Raw genomic sequence first — 18,115 nt, forward strand, 5'->3', positions numbered from 1 at the left:
AGATGATTTAAACAAAAAAAAATTATCGCTGTTGATGTACGTCTATACTACTTGTCGTGCGGTCTTATCGGTAGAATGGCTTTCAGGTGTTGTGTCAACCACTACATTATGACCACCGACCTACTGTCGATATAAACCCCTCTAGGCGATACCAGCGTCACCTGGCGACGTTCGTGCAGTGTCAGTGAGCGTGATTATCGTGTGTAGAATGGGGAAGGCGCGCGATCTCTCTGAGTTTTACCGTGGACAAATTATGATGGCCCGGAGGCACGAGCGTTTCGGAAATTGCACGACTTGTTGGGTATTCGAGGAGTGCTGTGGTGAGTGTCTTCAAATCGTGTGTGAAACCACGGTGAAACCAGGTCCAAACGTCGTTGGATTGGGAAGCCACCCCTCGTTACAGATGTCGGACGTCGTAAGCTGGGCAGACTGGTAAAAGGCGACAGGCAGCGAACTGTGGTGGAACTAACATCAAACTTTAATGATGGGTAGAGTACAAGTGTGTCTGAAGGCACAGTGCACCGAACACTCCTAACGATGGGGCTCCGCAGCCGGTGATCCAATGTTAGCACCACGACATCGTCTACTGCAACTGAAATGGGCACTGACTATGGGCACTGGATGTTGGCGCAGTGGCAGAACGTTGCAAGGTCTGATGAAAGACGACGTCTTCTTCATCATGCCGACTGGAGGGCACGAATGCGTCGTCTTCGAGGGGAACAGCTCCTTGACAACTGTACCGTGGGACGGAGACGAGCTGGCGGCGACTCCATTATGCTCAGGGGCATCCGTGGGTCCAATGGAGCTCGTGCATGGCACCATGATGGCCAAGGATCATCTTACATTGGTTGCAGCCCATGTGCACCGCTTCATGATAACGCAATGGCGAGTTTCAATTGACATGCTGGTCCCCCAACTTACCAGATCTGAACCCGATCGAACACATCTCGGATGTAATTGAACGTAGCGTCGGAGCTCATCGCCCCCCTCCCCGGAATATACGGCAATTGAGGTGACCCGTTTGTGCAGATGTGGTGCCAATTACCTCCAGCGCGACCTATCAAGGCCTCATTGCTTCCATGCCACGATATGTCGCCTCTGTTATCCATGCCAAAGGTGGACATACTGGCTATTAGGTAGGTGGTCGTAATTTACTTGCTGATCAGTGTATGTCAAAGGGACTCCGCTATCCGCTGTACTCTTCCCGTACTGGAAGGAGCTGCTCCCACGTCGCGGTTCACTTTTTGCGGGACACGGGCAGTCACGGCAGACAACTTTCATACCCCGGAGTGTCTCTAGAACGAGGGCGTGGACAGTTTCGAAGAAGTCAGCAATTACTTCACATGCATTATAATTTCTCAACATCTTCCTTAGATTTAAACCTGCGTTGTCTCTTCGAGTATGAATTACTGTTCTTACACTGTAGTGCATTCCACACTTTCTAAGTGTGAAAAATAGATGTTCTTCCATTCCACATAATCAAAATCCTTCCTAAGAGACGTATAAGAAAGATTATGATCCGTATGGAGATATGCAGGCAGTCATTTTTCTGTAATTCGGTTCCCGGGCGGAACGGCAAAGGACCGGACATAGGCACTGGCTCGCTGGGTGTTTATGTATCAGTGCGGCCAAAGCCGCGACACAGACACAAGTCGGAGAGGACACGGTTCCAGACTGCGACTCGCTGTCGCCCAATCGCGGCTGCCTTTGGCTGCTGATCGCCTATTAAGCGATGAATGGGCCGATTGGGCAGCCTCTGGAGGGAAAGCGGGCAGTGGCGCGGAGGCGCCGGCGGCGGAGGCAGCGGTCAAGCAGCGCCATTGTGCGCCTGATCCATGCTAATGCCGCGCCCGTCCAAATTAATGCGCAAATCAGCCGGCGTGTATGGGCCCGTTACAGGCCACGCGGAATTAATACACGGGGCGCGGATCGGGATCGGCGGCGTGACGCACGGCGCGGCTAATCATCGCCCGGGCCAGCGCTGCCCGCGGCCGACACCTGGACCGCGGGCGCTTCTGCACGGGGCACCAGTTTCCGTAGCGCCTCGTTTCCTACCTACCGTCGTTTCTTTGCGCGAGGACGGTCTTTTTTTTTCAGACGACTGTAATTGGACAATTCGAGATACAGACACTATCTGAAGAAGGCAGTTACTATACGCAACCCTGTGTGTCGTAGACAACAGGAGCACTCTGTATGTCCCACATAATTCTGACCTCTTCACGAACATGTTACTTTTGATGCGACAAGCAGTCGTGGATTGTGGATTCGGTTCTCGGTGTATATTACCATATCTCTTCCTTCACCGCCAAATACAAGGTGTCCCAGCTATCTTGTCCACCCAAAATATCTCTGGGACAATAACAGCTATTGGAAAACAACTTTCAAAAATGGTTCAAATGGCTCTGAGCACTATGGGACTCAACTGCTGTGGTCATAAGTCCCCTAGAACTTAGAACTACTTAAACCTAACTAACCTAAGGACAGCACACAACACCCAGCCATCACGAGGCAGAGAAAATCCCTGACCCCGCCGGGAATCGAACCCGGGAACCCGGGCGTGGGAAGCGAGAACGCTACCGCACGACCACGAGATGCGGGCAAAACAACTTTCACCGGTATCAATGTAGGGCTGGGGTCCATGAATGTACATATTTGGAAACATTCTAAAACGAAATCATATGTGTTTTTTTAACACAAACTTATGTTTTTTTTTTAAATGGGCCTCCTATATTTTTTCTTCAGCAATCCATAGCATGACAAAGCACATACATACTGGCGTTGATTGCATCGCAATATTCCCATTACATCCAGAGATATTAAGACGCGAAGTTGACGCTTGAAACACCCGACATGCGCTGCTAGCGCACGTCCTGAGGCTCAGGCGTGAACCCCATGCTGCCCGTAATCGCGATGTGTTTGACATGCGTAATCACACGTTCATACTTATCGAGAGGTCCGAAACGAATAATACGGTCTGCTGCCATCCTGCATTAACGTCGTACATGCCAGCAGGTATTTATCCCATAGGCTAGGGGTGATGCGGTTCTGTAACTATCTGTGTACCGCAACGTTAGTCACAAAGGTAACTTCGCTTATCGTTAATCCGTTACTAAAAAGATAATGCCGTTCAACGTTAAAACTTTAGTTTACTGTAGATCTAGCGCAAGTGACAGTTAATCATTCACTCGTAATAGTAAAATTCATGTTGATGGTTTTAGTGAAACGAGCAAGTGGACTAATATTTTTACCGTTGTTTAAGTAAAAATGTTTTGATTTGGGAAGTTCAGGTAGGACATAGAAGATGAATGTAAACATGTTTAACCAATTACTTTTATTATCACATAATTATCAATGTTATGTTTATCTAATGCGTTAAATGACAAATTGTTGCAAACAAATGTTTCTTAACATCACTGGGTAAAATGGCCCTTTGTAGAAACTTCCACTGTGATACCAGCACTACATACTAAACATAGCGTTCACATCTCATGCTCAAAGTGATGCCCATTGCCGGCCGAAGTGGCCGTGCGGTTCTGGCGCTGCAGTCTGGAACCGCGAGACCGCTACGGTCGCAGGTTCGAATCCTGCCTCGGGCATGGATGTGTGTGATGTCCTTAGGTTAGTTAGGTTTAACTAGTTCTAAGTTCTAGGGGACTAATGACCTCAGAAGTTGAGTCCCATAGTGCTCAGAGCCATTTGTTTTATGCCCATTGGCTTGCGTACATAGGGTCACTCTGCGGATGAAGGATGCCCTACTTCGTGGTACTGTTTCCTATTTGATGGCTGTACAAGCATCAATAATGCGTTGCTTCATGTCCTCTGGTATTGTTGGTTCATGTTGGTAAACAGCATCCTTCACTGCTCCCCAAAGAAAATAATCCAGCGGTGTAAGGTCCGGAGATCGGGCAGGCCACCTAACTGGGCCACCTCGTCCAATCCACCTACCAGGGAACTTACGGTTCAGAAGTCGTCGTGCTCGTAAGGCGTTATGTGCAGGGCATCCGTCATGCTGATACCACATGACCATTCTCCGGTTCAGAGGTACGGTGTCCAAGAGAACAGGAAGATTGTGTCGTATAAATCTGGAGTATTGTCTGCCATTTTGAATGCCATTTATAAAGAAAGGTCCGATAATGGTATCTCCAATAATCCCACACCAAACATTAACTTTCCACGGACTTTGATGCTCTACCTGACGGAGCCATTTTGGATTGTCTGCGGACCAATAATGCATATTCCTCATATTGACAATTCCTTTGTTGGAGGATGATGCCTCGTCGGTAAAGAGAACATCTGCAAAAAAAATTTGGATTAGTCAGAAGTTTTTGCTGAGCCCACCGACAAAATGTTACCCTATTGCGGAAGTCATTTCCATGAAGATCCTGGTGTAAATGAACATGGTAAGGATGAAATTTATGACGTTTAAGAATACGCTGTGCACTTGATTTCGACACACCAACTTCACGTTCAATTTGACGTGTGCTGATTTGAGGGTTCACAGCTATGGTAGCGAGCACAGCGACATCAGCACGTTCATCTGTGCGTGTTCTAGGACGATTTAAGCTTCCCGTTTCACGTAGACGAGATGAGAGACGACCAAACATCCGGCGCGAAGGCGATGGCTTGTCAGGGAATCGTCTTCTGTACAGTCGTTCTGCCTGAACAGCATTTCGTCCACCTGCAACAGGGTACAGTACAGGTATGTAGAGTAGGGTAGAAAACAGACATATTAACGTAATAATCATAATGTTCGCTAACAGTACTATCAGCAAAAAAGCAATCTCATAACATTTTTCCCGTCAACGTACATTCTCCATAGATCAGCAGCATTTCTACCATATTTTCATGTGTGTACATTATACTGTACAGTATAAGTTCCACAACACAACGTTTATTCACAATGTGTACTACCTCCGTGCCGTCACTTAATTACTCTGATGCACGACTACACTGGCAAGCGGTGTACTGCACGCCAAAGCAACAACAAATGGGATGCTCGGAGGGTGGTGGAGTACAGGAGTTTGCATGGGTCGCAAATCATAAACAAGGCGAAGTGGTAACTGTGGCAGTAGTGGGAATTACGTTGGACACTTGACTAGGTAGAGCCAGGCCCTGCGCGACCGGCACAATGGGTCATATAACGCATTAGATAAACCTTATTTTGGGTGAGCAGGATAAATAAGACAACCTGACGGGTGTACACCGATCGGTACTGGTTCATATTGTGTACGTAGATACGTAAAACGTGCAAGAGGGAAACCATTATGTGCTTATGAGAGTTGATGGCAGCAGAGTGTATTATTCGTTTCGGACCTCTTGATAAGTATGGAGGTGTAATTACACATGTCAATCACATCGCGATTACGGGCAGCATGGGGTTCACGCCTGAGCCTCAGGACGTGCGCTAGCAGCGCATGTCGGGTGTTTCAAGCGTCAACTTCGCGTCTCAATATCTCGGGATGTAATGGGAATATTGCGATGCAATCAACGCCATTATGTATGTGCTTTGTCATGCTATGGATTGCTGAAGAAAAAATATAGGAGGTCCATTTAAAAAAAACATAAGTTTGTGTTAAAAACACATATGCTTTCGTTGTAGAATGTTTCCAAATATGTACATTCATGGTCCCCAGCCCTACATTGATACCGGCGAAAGTTGTTTTCCAATAGCTGTTATTGTTCTAGAGATTTTTTGGGTGGACGAGATAGCTGGGACACCCTGTATAAGTAACCCTCATCACCACTTTTAATGCGCCCCAGACGACTAGCATGTTAATAATCAGTAAAATGTATAAAATGTCTCAATGCAGTAATAATAATTTATTTACGTGAATGTCTAATACATGGCTTTCGCATAATCTCCCACAAATTGCAGTTCAGACAAATACATAATTTGAAAAGTATTTGAGAAGTACATGTACGAGCGGAAAAACGCTCTTATCCGCTCTTATCCGCCACAAGACTCTGACTGAAAAATGGGATACCAGCTGTCTCATTCTGCCTTCCTCAGCACCTTTAATATTTTTCCGAAAAATTTTGGCGTGCGTACATATTCGCTATCTCTTTAACATGCCACTTACCTCAAACTCCCACGAGCTCCCCTAACTGTAAATCGCTCACACACACTAGCCCACCGCTGTAAGCTGCTCGTAGCCGTCCATTCACTCTTATCCATTCTTACTTACTCATTTAGACCGTCTCATCGTCATTATCTCTTTGCACCTCTCTGTCACTGTACCCTGCCTCACAGCCAGTTTCCTTCGCTCTGTGTTACTGCTACTGTCTCCTCCCACTGTCACGGTCTCGCTCGTGCTCTGTCTTTTTCTTCCCACTGGTGTGTCTGTTCTCACTGCCTCTGCCTGTCCCTCCCTCGTTATCATTGCCATAGACACTGTCTCTGATTATCACTGGCTCTCACTCACTTCCTTTTTATCGCTCTGGAACTTGCACTGCCTCCTTCACTCTTTCCTAGAACTGTTCTGTCACTGTCATCTATGTTCCACTGCCCCTGCGTCCTTCTCTTTCTCTCATACTGCCATTGTCTCCTTCGCTCTTTCACTACCTCAACCACTGCCTATTATCTTCCAGTATTTATTACTTTTCGGTTTCTTTTTCTACTGCCATTGTCTTCTTCTCTCTCAGCATATAAGGCGGGAATACGTTCGCATGACAAAATTGTAGGGACAATTTTTAAACGTTCTGAGGAAGGTAGAACGAGGCAGCTGGTACACCACATTTCAGTCAGAATCTTTTAAATAAACTGGAGCATATTCACGTTTTTTGTGCTCCGATACGAGCATTTTCTGCTGGATCCTATCATTTTCTTGGTGCAGCAGGGCGTGTAACTCACTTGAAAAGAAAAATTTTGATCAGTAAAATTTAGATAGTTTACTTATGCGACTCACGTAATAGGAAAAATATTGGTCAGTAAAATTTAGATAGTTTACTGAAGACTCAGACGGGATTTTATGTCCAAAAACATTTTGCATGTGCTTCAGTACTAAAACATAGGTTTCCCAGGTGATAACGGAGACACTTAACGGCACGTTTCTCCTGCAATGTTAATTTATAAACTACTTTTCCGCCTAACACCGGATTTTACATGAGTATTTTTCATGTGCAGGTATGGTAAATTTGAACCTCTGTATCACGTGAACAGATAAAAATATGAATAAAATTTTCAAGGTTATTCGAGATAGAGATCTTAGAAATACACCGTAAAAATTACAGCCATTTCCTGTGCATAGCCGTCTCGGAATCAGCGTCTAAGTTTTGGTACAAAAAATGTTTTTGTGGTGTTTCTCGATAATGGATAAATTTTTTTGAAAACAGGAAGACGTCACTTCTAGATAAATGTGTAGAAAATATATCGTTAAAATTTGACCAATTTGCTATGGTTAGTTACTGAGATATCCGCTAATGACGGCGAAAAAATGGTGAAGAATGCTTTTTTCGGGTTTTCCCAGCAACCGGCCATGAGCTAAATAGTACGTCCATAAGCCACTTAAGCCGCTCCTGGTACCACATACAAGGTAAAAAGAACCAACCGATTTGTCCGATTTCCCTAATCTGCGGGAAGTATGTAATCTTTAAATTTTGAACCTGGACTGTGGGATAATGACACTAAGAAGATCCTTGTGTCGAGTATATGTACAGTCCCTAGCCCGAGGGCTAACCAGGACACTTGGCTAACTTCTTATCACTAATAGAACCCACGGTATGAGTCCCGGAAAAATCTCGTTATTATGTGCATCGTTTTGTAACATATTAGTCGTGCATGCCGTCACATGCGTACCGATCATGCTGTTAAATGACGAGGTGGACATTCACAACTGAGTAACATATTTATAAGGTAAGAATCCCTTCAGTCGTAATGGGCTACAACTAAAGCGGATTCTTACTTTACGAATATGATGCCATTGATTTAAGGATTATGGCGGTAAAAGCCCGAACAATTTCGACAACATTGTACACGGTGATTATAATTAAACTTTCAAACCGCTGTAGAATAACACACTGGTTAGAATGACGTCAAATTGCAACAGAATATTATCGGAGAAACGGGAAAACTTATGACAGAAGAAAAATAAGTAGTTACAAAATGTAGCAATAGATGGCACTGTAAGCTTCATAATTTAATAGTGGTCGACTACAAATGACAGATGAATCATACAACAATACATAAGGTGTACGTTTGAAGTTAAACAAACTGTACTACTCAGTGTGCGCGGGTCTACAGGTGTGGTACTGTTAGTTACGTAAGCCCATCCACCACGGCTAGATCATATCACATCGGATGGGAAAAATCGGTTTTTAGTTGTCCTGGGGCCAAAAACCGCCTAAAAAGCATCACTCATATCAGTTTTTAATTGTCCTGTCCTGAGGCCAAAAACAGCATAGAAAGTATCAATCACATTGGTTTTTAATTGTTCTGAGGCCAAAAACCGCATAAAAAAACATCAATCCAACTGTACCACTGTTTTGTGAGTGTTTTATGTTGCAAAGAAATTGTTCTTAATCTTGGTTTAAGATTATAAACATCGCATTCATACTTCCTGCAGCGAACAAGAGTACATATAAAAGCCGAGCCATTTTCTGCATTTTTCGTGCTTAAGCGATAATTGTGACTTTATAAATTTATGTTGGGTGCCTTTTCTTCAGATATTTTCTCAGGTTTCTGGCAGTCGGTTTGGAACAATGGTCAAACGTGTGTGCACTGTTGTTCCTTTCGTCTGTTACAGAAAAGAAATAAATTGTCGAAGATCGCTGATTTCTAAAGCATACTGTCCGAATCAATCATCAGATATCCATATAAGCTACTGCAGAACTGTTTTGTTGCAGCTCAGATAAAGATGCCAGCTACAAAACTATCTCTGTGCGGAGCCCTCAGACAATTTGCCGTTCGTGTTAGGTATCATTTTTCTATTGTCAGAATTGTTGGACTGGTGGGGGGTGGACCTTTGACTTGATCTTGCTTTTCTTTCTGATTCTAACACCAAATATTTATTTTTGTGGAGAAGATAAAAATACTGTGTACGAGATATGGGCCAGCTCTCTAGAGTTCTCGAAATTGCTACTTTTGTTCGCAGTAGACGTGGGCCTATTGAATTAATTGGACAGTCAGTAGTATTTGGATGCCAGTTGCATGTTTTTGAGTATGGAAGTCTGCTTCTGCATCGTTTCGCAAACTAGACTTATATACACGATGAGGCGATTAAACGCTATACGTAGTCCGCAGCGTGTTGGCGACAGTTTCGTCATATAGTATAACTGTACCTTTGTACGTTGCAACACCATGCAAATGGAACGTTGATCCAAATATACCTGCCGATTTCTTTACACGTTCTAGCTTTGACCCAACGCAGGAAAGACTTGTAATAGCTGCTTGTAGTATTTGGCAACGTAGTGTATCTATTGATGTAGATCTAAGAGGAATCAACTGGTTCCGACGATACAGCTGTCGGTACCAGCGTATCATGTGACGTAGGGTACCCGTGGTCTAGGTGCCATATAAGGTGGCAAAATCGCGATTGGTAGTGATTTACGATTCATAGAGACAGAGCACCTTTAGCGGAGGATGGGAACGGCGTCAGCCGTGGGTTTATCGAAGAAACCGTCCTATCGTGCCGTGTTGGATGAAATGTAGAAAAATTACTAGTATAGTAGCTTAGATTTGTCTTGACATCACTGCAGATGAGACGCTACAAGACATTACTTATCCGAACCCTGAGCGTCTCTGACACGTCTCCGTTGTTGGATTCGCAGTTCATGAAGAGGTAGCTTTTAAATTACGATCATCTGTATTTCAGACCTTCGCGGGCTGGAAGACTTCTCTGGAAGGATGACACTTGTTGCCTTGTGTCTAATGTACACGTAACCGCTGAAAATTTTCTATCCCCACTCACATATCACTATGTTCTTTGGCCATGGACATACCTCCACTTAAGTGTAGGTAGAGTCGTTCTTCTGAGACGCTTTATATCTAATGATGCTCCGAAAAGAAATAAACAATAAGTAATACTTTGTATCAGATAGGTAACTCGTTAGTATCTGATACGTGGGTTTCAAAATTTAATTCATACTTTTAAAGCAGGAATCGCGGCTGATTTCTTCTCCCTTCCCTGTCTTACTGAGATTGTGCTTTTTCTACGACTATAATGACTCTCCGTCGATGGGACATTAAACTCGATGATTCCTTTCGTTCATCTGTCTTCAGAAGTGGAAATTTATTTCTCTTCCACCAACACAGAAGCTGTTGGCTACTTTCTGCTACTATAAAAATTCAGTTCTGAGTGGTCGGAAAAATGTACTCGTAGTGCAAAGGCGAAGAAGTACGCATTTAATCTTTGACGGTAGAACTACATGCACTTGTTTTGGGGAGAATACTGGACGTTACTTTCTACCAGATAAAAAAAAATGCACTCAGAGATCTGTGTTTCTTTGGCCGGCGGTGTGCTGAGTCTTGATGAAGTTTCATAGACTGTCTCAAATACTTTATGGCTTTCCCACCGAACATGTAGTCACAGAGTTAATACCATAAAGCATCTTAGCTCAATTCAGAGTTAACTGGTTACTTAATGCAAGGAAACTGTGACTGTGTGAATGTCCCAGCACATTTTAGCAGAATCGTCTTTCGAAATGGCAATTCGTAGTTCGAGACGCGACAGTGATTGTATGCAAAGAGGACAAGCAGTTTACAAGCTCATAAGCTCGTGTTCGTCCAAGGACCGGAGACAGGACTTCAATTACGCAATATAGTGTTAGGCGAAAACAGGTGACATGCGAGGTAAGGGTAGAGATGCAGAAGTAGATACGGATGCCCGGAGGACTGCAAACTCGGAATGTAGTCGCAGCTAACGATCCCATAACTATTTGCAATAAGGCCGTGTCAGGAAGCGGGAACAGCGGCGGCGGCCGCGGCCGCCAGGTAATCACAGGATGGCGTGCCTGGAGACCTTTGTCTTTCCGCCGTCGGTTTCTCTACGTAATGGGCGCGCGGCAGGTAAATCCCCGATTCTTCGAGTCCTTTTTACCAGACTGTGCCTCAGCGGCGCACGTAAAGAAACACGCAGCGGACTACTGCAGGCGCACGAGGGGACAAGACGCGGCTGTTCTGGGAGCAGACCGCGCCGGATTAATATGCGGTCTGCTGGCCCGCTGACCGCTGTTAATCATGCAAATGGAAAGCGCCGGCGGCCGTCTCAGATGCTGACCGCCTGCCCGGAAATCCAATTCATTTCGATTGCAAATGAGCCGCGGGCGCAGCTCGGCGACCGCGAGTGCGCTGTTTGCGGGCCACCGCGGCGCTGACAAAAAGTGACCAGTCGATACCGCAGTCGGGCTCCGCCAGCCCGTGACAGCCCAACAGCCAAGTGAGCAGCGTTGCAATATCCTGGCTGACACACCGACGCCCTTCAGTGGGATGAGCTCTTGAGTGCAGTGGGCGGTCTGCTTAGATTTTAACAAGTTTCTTTGCGTGGCCATTAATTAATAAAATAGTAAGATAACATTTCAGTAGGTGACTATTATCATAATAATACCACCCAATCCCTTTCCCCTCGCCCTTCCATGAACCCGTCCACAAAACAGTTAAACTAAAACTCGAATCAGCTCAACACCAAAGCTTTCACCATTCCCTGACGGCCGTTACTTTCACATTCAACAATGCGCCCTAAGTAAACACACACACACACACACACACACACACACACACACACACACACACAGACAGACAGACAGACAGTGAGTGAGAGAGAGAGAGAGAGAGAGAGAGAGAGAGAGAGAGAGAGAACGTCTGTTCATTCCTTTTGTCTCTAGAACAGGGATCAGGGATGAGCAGACGTTAGGTTTCAGCACACACTTCGTTAGATTGGCAGCATTTGCATGAACAAACCATATAGGAAGAGACATAAAGTGGACACACGGTAGTGAAGACTTCAAAAGACAGTTTTCGATAAATAATCTACACCTAGTGGCAGAAGAATAATAGTGCTCCACAGCAGTTAGCTCAAGGAACATGAAAATTTTGAAGGAAAAATTTCGTAACGTGAATATATGCGTATGTTTCGTAAGTGCAGTTATATTGCGACCTCTAGCATGTGACTGGATGAGGGTTAACGTAGATGTCAGACGTAAACTCTAATATCTGTAAGTAATCACTTATGTACGTGAGAAAATAAGACTAAAACTGTTCTATAATTTAGAAATATCGCATATCAAAACAAAACTGTATCATTCTAGATTCCACCGAAGCTGCCTTAAATAAAAGGCAAATCGCGTCTGGAACAAATTGCATTTAGAAAAAGGCATATTTTATTTCCTAAACGAATACTGCTTAGACTTCTTAGATTGTTTGGATTAGGACTAAATAAATCCACGAAAATATTGGAGTGCATTACAAAGAAGAATTGTTACTTGCCAAACATAAAACTCACAAAGACGCAACTAAACGATCAGAAATATGCTTTAGATGCAGAGCCACCGACATGATTCTTCCTAAAGCAGGCTGTACTGATCGTACAAAGATGTTGAAAAGAAGGTTCAACAGTAGCCCTGCCCCTCCCCCCGTCCTGTTCCCAACCGCCAAACTACTACCGCCACGCTGCTGGAAGAAAGTTTAAACGGCCAACAGTTCGTACCGTTCCCACCTATTGGAAAAAAATGGATTTTTCGGTATCGCATAGCTTAACAGCTCATCTCGCATAAAACTCTCTGGAAGGTCAGTGCGAACACCATAATTCGAAATGGACAATTTCGCTCACCGATCATAAATCGTGCAACTCAATAATTCTCTCATTTTATGTCCTTTCTCTCTTTAGGGATCAACTGCGGTTATGTTGAGGAAAGAACTGAGCAGTTTATTTCGTTGTGTTTCGTTATGTGTTACTCTCAATATTTTTAATTTAATAACCAGATTTCTGACAAGACTTATTTTAAGTGTGGTTATTGGGACTGTTTTCTGCGGAAGGTGTTAATTCAGGAGATACGTGTATGGCACATATAGTATTTGTCATCAGGCCAGCGGAATGTTTGCAGCACCTCGTATCTCTCCACCCGAGTATTTGATCCACTATGGAAGGCAAAAAGTGTAGGAGAAGACAAAAATGGAAATGTATCTAGTCGAAATCGTTGGGTTGTAATTGCTACTCTGAGATGAAGATGCTGGCACAGGACAGGAAGTGATGTCGGCCCGCACCACTCCACTCTGAAGGCTGCCGACAATAAATCTGATGTGGAGAAGAATAGGTGCTTTCTCGTCCTTGGAATTTTCGTTAGACTAAACGATGATGGTGCATTGGGCCAGAGCTTAATATAGGATTCGGCCTCACAAATTCTTTCATGCTGACAGCTGCTACCGTCTAGCACAAGGTACTGTTTGCCCATGAAAGTCCGTATGCTTAATTGGATCATATCAAGATCAAAATAAACAAATAATGGCGACTCTTTTTTCTGAGCGTACCCGGCGTATCTTCACGAAGTGCCAACCACCGTGCGACGCGAATCGTGTATTGAGTGGGAAAAGCAGGGTTGGAGCTGAAGCTCTAGTCTCGTCGATATCCAAATTGTTAAATATGGTGCATTAGCTTCGATGGCGATTCGTAGAGGAACGACTAGGCTTTGGCCTGTGTAAGGAACCAAGGGGTTCATAAATCAGGATGCCCTTATTAATACTTCACCGCCGCTTCGCCAGAATACTAGTCCTACCACTCAACTTGTAAGCCACAGCAGTCAATTTTCGGATTACAGTTTTGTAAAATGATCTAGAAACGGAGTCTAAGATACTCAGTTTATTTTCTTAATGATCCGATTAACGGTATCCGAAGTTTCCAGAGGTATATTAATCAAAATTATTAGATCTTACTTAGATCTTATTCTGCACCAGCTCCTTCAAAACAGAGCCCCTGGGAGCGAATATACTGCTCCTAACGGTTCTGTCACTTTGAAATGCATCCTGAAATCTTATCTTGTTGGAATGTTTAATTCCCTTTGCGACTTCGCTTGAATCTCCTCCTCTGTATCAAATTTTTACCCCTTCAACTTCATTTTCAGAAGTCAAGCGGCGCGTCTTGGAGCAGTTGTATAAGTTCGCTGCAGACTTTCAGGCGATGTTTTTACTCATCCTCTTCAAGCAATCTTGGCACATCCTCGCTGAAAGATGCGACATGTACCCCAACGTGTTGAAGAAGTCTTGGGTGGTCTGTCTGCGACCGGAACGGTCGTCGTCACCAAACGATGTTCGCCCGATTTTAAAACGCTTATACCACTCGCAAGTCTGGGCCAGACCTGATGCGTTATAGCCAAAAACCTTTCTTTGACATATAGTGCATTTCTGTAGCACTTTTTTCCAAGTTAAACCGAGTCTTTATACATACACGTTACTGTTTCAGGTCAACCATTGTTAAACCGCATACTCATGAGAATACGACAACGGAAATATGCTTACCAGCAGCTACCTATACCACTCTGTTCGCATTCGTTTCCTACACTGTTTCAGGAAGGATGTACGGGGAGACACATGTCGGTATTCAAGGGTACGAGTAACCATTTGCGTGGAAAACTCATATTTCTTGAACTTTCGGGCAGCACCTTGTAGTGAAAACGACACAGATAATGTTGAAGCTTCGAATCCAAAAAGAAATAATACAAATATGTTCGGCTTACGTGGGCGCGAAGTGGCATCAAATACCCTTAGTTCTTTCACATAATCTTGTTCCACCAGCAACAAACGACAGTAAGTACCAAAATTAGTGGCAGTTCTTTCACAAAGAACTCAGTAATTAGCTGCTCGCTTAAAGACGCTCTCAGAGTAGTTTTCTGATTAAATTACACTGTTTCAGAATACTGTTACAGAATTAGCCTTCAATTATTATTGGTATTAAAAGTACCCGTCGTTGTTGAAATCGGCAGTACTGTCTGATAGTTCGAGGTGACGACATATAGGCAGGAAGGAGCGCGAAGGGAGAATCCTTCCTGAGAACTCAGTGGACTAGTCATTCGAGATACAAATCCATCAGGGACATTTAAACCCTCCTAAATCTGCCCAAATCAACTGTCGGTGATGTGGTTGTCAAACAGAAATGCGAAGGAACAACACCAGGCAGACCTCATGTATTGACGGACAGGAACCGTCAAACATTGCGGAGGGTGAATCTAAAAAATCGCGTGAAGTTAGCGGAAGGAATCAGTTGTGAGTTCCAAAGTGGTGCGAGCAGTCACCTAGCACAGTGACTGTGCGTAGTGAGTTAAAATGAACGGAGTATAACGGTCGAGCAGCTCCCCATTGAGCCACACATTTCTGTCGCCAGTGCTAAGCGACGCTTAAAGTGGTATAAAGAGCGACGCCACTGGTTAGTGGATGAGTGATTTTGAATGATCAGCGGCGCTATACCGTGTGGATGTGCCGAAAGCCTGGAATACCTGCACAACGTTATCTGGTGTCATGTCTAGTGCGACAAATGAAATACGGAGGAAGGTGTGTTTAAGGTATTCTGGGGGCGTTTTTCGTGGTTAGTCATTGCGTTTTAGAAAGCGCCAAATGCCAAAGGACATGAATGTTTTTTACAGCGTTGTGTACTGCTTACGTTAGACGAACCGGCCTGACAATGCACCCCGTCATAAAACAGCATCTGTAACAGAATTGTTTGTGGAAAATAACGTTCCTGAAATGGATTGGCCTAGCCCGGGTCGTGACCTGAACCCAATGGAACACGTTTGACATGACCTAGAACGTCGACTTCGCTCCAGACCCCATTGTCCAAAATCACTACTTTCTCTGGTTTCGGCTCTTGAGGAAAATTGGACTGTCACTCCTCCACATTGTGATACCTCATTGACACTGCCCCCACCGGAGTTTACCCGTTATAAAAGCGATGGATGGCCCTGACGCATATTAATGCCCAATATTCTATGTCCGGATACTAGTGATCAGTCTTATTTCTTTTGCAGTTACTAATTTATTTTGTTTGAGCACTATCAACCCACATTACAATAGAAAATGTTATACTTACAGCATTATATATTCCACTCATCAGTGTGGAGATAAAGCAACACGTGATGGCGTTACTAATAAATCTTTCTCACAAACATCCTAGGCACCGGTACAGCCATCCCCCTTGTGAAGTCTGCAGGTAACATGGAGAAAGTTAAACCCTTATGCGGGATTTTTCAGTGTGCCACAATGCATCACACACAAAAATGTGTTACCGTAGTTGTTCAATCGGAAACACACATGAAGTGAAACTTACTGGCAGATTGAAACCGTGTGATGGACGGAGACACGAACGGGGGACCTTCACCTTCTGCGGGCAAGTGGTCAGCTACCTAAACACTACTCACGAGACGCACTCACACCTGTACTTCCAGCAGTACCTCATCTCATACCTTCCAAAGTTCACACAAGTCCTGTAAGTTCCGCAGGAATACAACATACTGCGAGCATAACAATTTTTGTCGTGATGTTGCTTGATTGTGTCCAGTGGAACCAAATTAGATAATTGTTAAATAATGAAGGAAGACGCTACGCAGGAAAATTACTTCCTTCGAAAGTAGAATCGTGACTGCGTCACCCGCAACCCGCCCCTTATTTGTTTCGTTCGTCACTGTTTTGTATTACTGCCTAGACGCCAGATTTTCTTAGAACCACGGGTGGGTCATTTCGTATCCGATTGCTGCAGTCGTTATTGTAATCTCATGTCTTGTATGGCTTGTTTTTCTTCTTTTTATATAGATCGTGTTTGCCCAACAATCTCACAACTTACTTTTATAGTCCCTTCGTGACACGTTCACACATGGTTCAACCTGGAGAACTGCAACGTCGTCACGAAGGGACTATAAAAGTTGCAGTTCTCCAGCGGTGGAGGGGAGTGTGATCAGGTTGAACCATGTGTGAACGTGTACCCAAGTTTTGTTCCACGAAATATGGTGTTGGTAGTGTATTCTGATTGTATAAATAGTGCTTGCGACAAACAAACTTATCGTGGACAAACGTGTAAGGACAGATGAGGACACTATAAATGGCATAAACGAGGTTGTGGCTCACGAATCTGACGGCGAACCGCAAGTGTCAGCAGCAGACCGTTTTCAGTCGGACTTGTGTATTACGTGAAATAGGAGGCGTTTTAAATAACATGACTTAATTAATTCAAAATTGTCACCAAGGGATAGAACGACGGATCATAACTTCTTTTTTTGTCATATTAGGCCAAAAGACATTGTTCAAACATTGATACTGTAAGAAATGTTTGATCTAGATGCAAGTGAGGTAGCAAGAATAATGTAAATGACGTAGTTTACATCGGACGACTCGAAAACAAGACGTTTTCACTGAAAAATAACGCAACGAAGTTCCTCTGTCAATCTCACGGACAACAGTGACGAGATATGCACATTAGAACTAGTCTGACCACTTCTCGCCAGGCAGCAGCACTGTTCAGGGCAAAAAATATCCAATGGCCATTTTTCCCATGCTGGCTACTTTACCACATCTTCCCGTACTGATCTTACTGTTAATTGACAACCCGCATAGTTAGCATGTTGGCAACGGCCTTGCCGCAGTGGATACACCGGTTCCCGTGAGATCACCGAAGTTAAGCGCTGTCGGACGTGGCCGGCACTTGGATGGGTGACCATCCAGCCGCCATGTGCTGTTGCCATTTTTCGGGGTGCACTCAGCCTCGTGATGCCAACTGAGGAGCTACTCGACCGAATAGTAGCGGCTCCAGTCAAAGAAAACCACCATAACGACCGGGAGAGCGGTGTGCTGACCACATGCCCCTCCTATCCGCTTCCTCACCTGAGGATGACACGGCGGTCGAATGGTCCCGATGGGCCACTTGTGGCCTGAAGACGGAGTGCTATAGTTAGTATGTTCTTTTATTTAACAACAGTAATTGCAATATGGGACACGGTCACAAATGTTTACTAAATGTTTTGAATGCCATTTTCATTTTAATCATAGTATCGTATTACGAGAGCCGTAATTTGATTCAAATATTAGTTTCTACAAACATGTACCACAGTTGAAGATGACCGTCTCTGTAATGCGCACTCTCGAATCCATGTTACTTCCGTTTGATATTTATACCGTAGCAGCTGATCGGCGCTAGCTTCGCACGCT

At 44.3% G+C, this 18,115-nt stretch overlaps 1 pseudogene; it reads left to right on the top strand.

Annotated features, from left to right (window-relative positions):
• The first annotated feature begins 17,534 nt into the window (after positions 1–17,534).
• Positions 17,535–17,651, top strand: LOC126458982 (5S ribosomal RNA; annotated as a pseudogene).
• The last annotated feature ends 464 nt before the right edge of the window (positions 17,652–18,115 follow it).

This window comes from Schistocerca serialis, chromosome 2 (assembly GCF_023864345.2).
Source record: "Schistocerca serialis cubense isolate TAMUIC-IGC-003099 chromosome 2, iqSchSeri2.2, whole genome shotgun sequence".
Lineage (NCBI taxonomy): Eukaryota > Metazoa > Arthropoda > Insecta > Orthoptera > Acrididae > Schistocerca > Schistocerca serialis.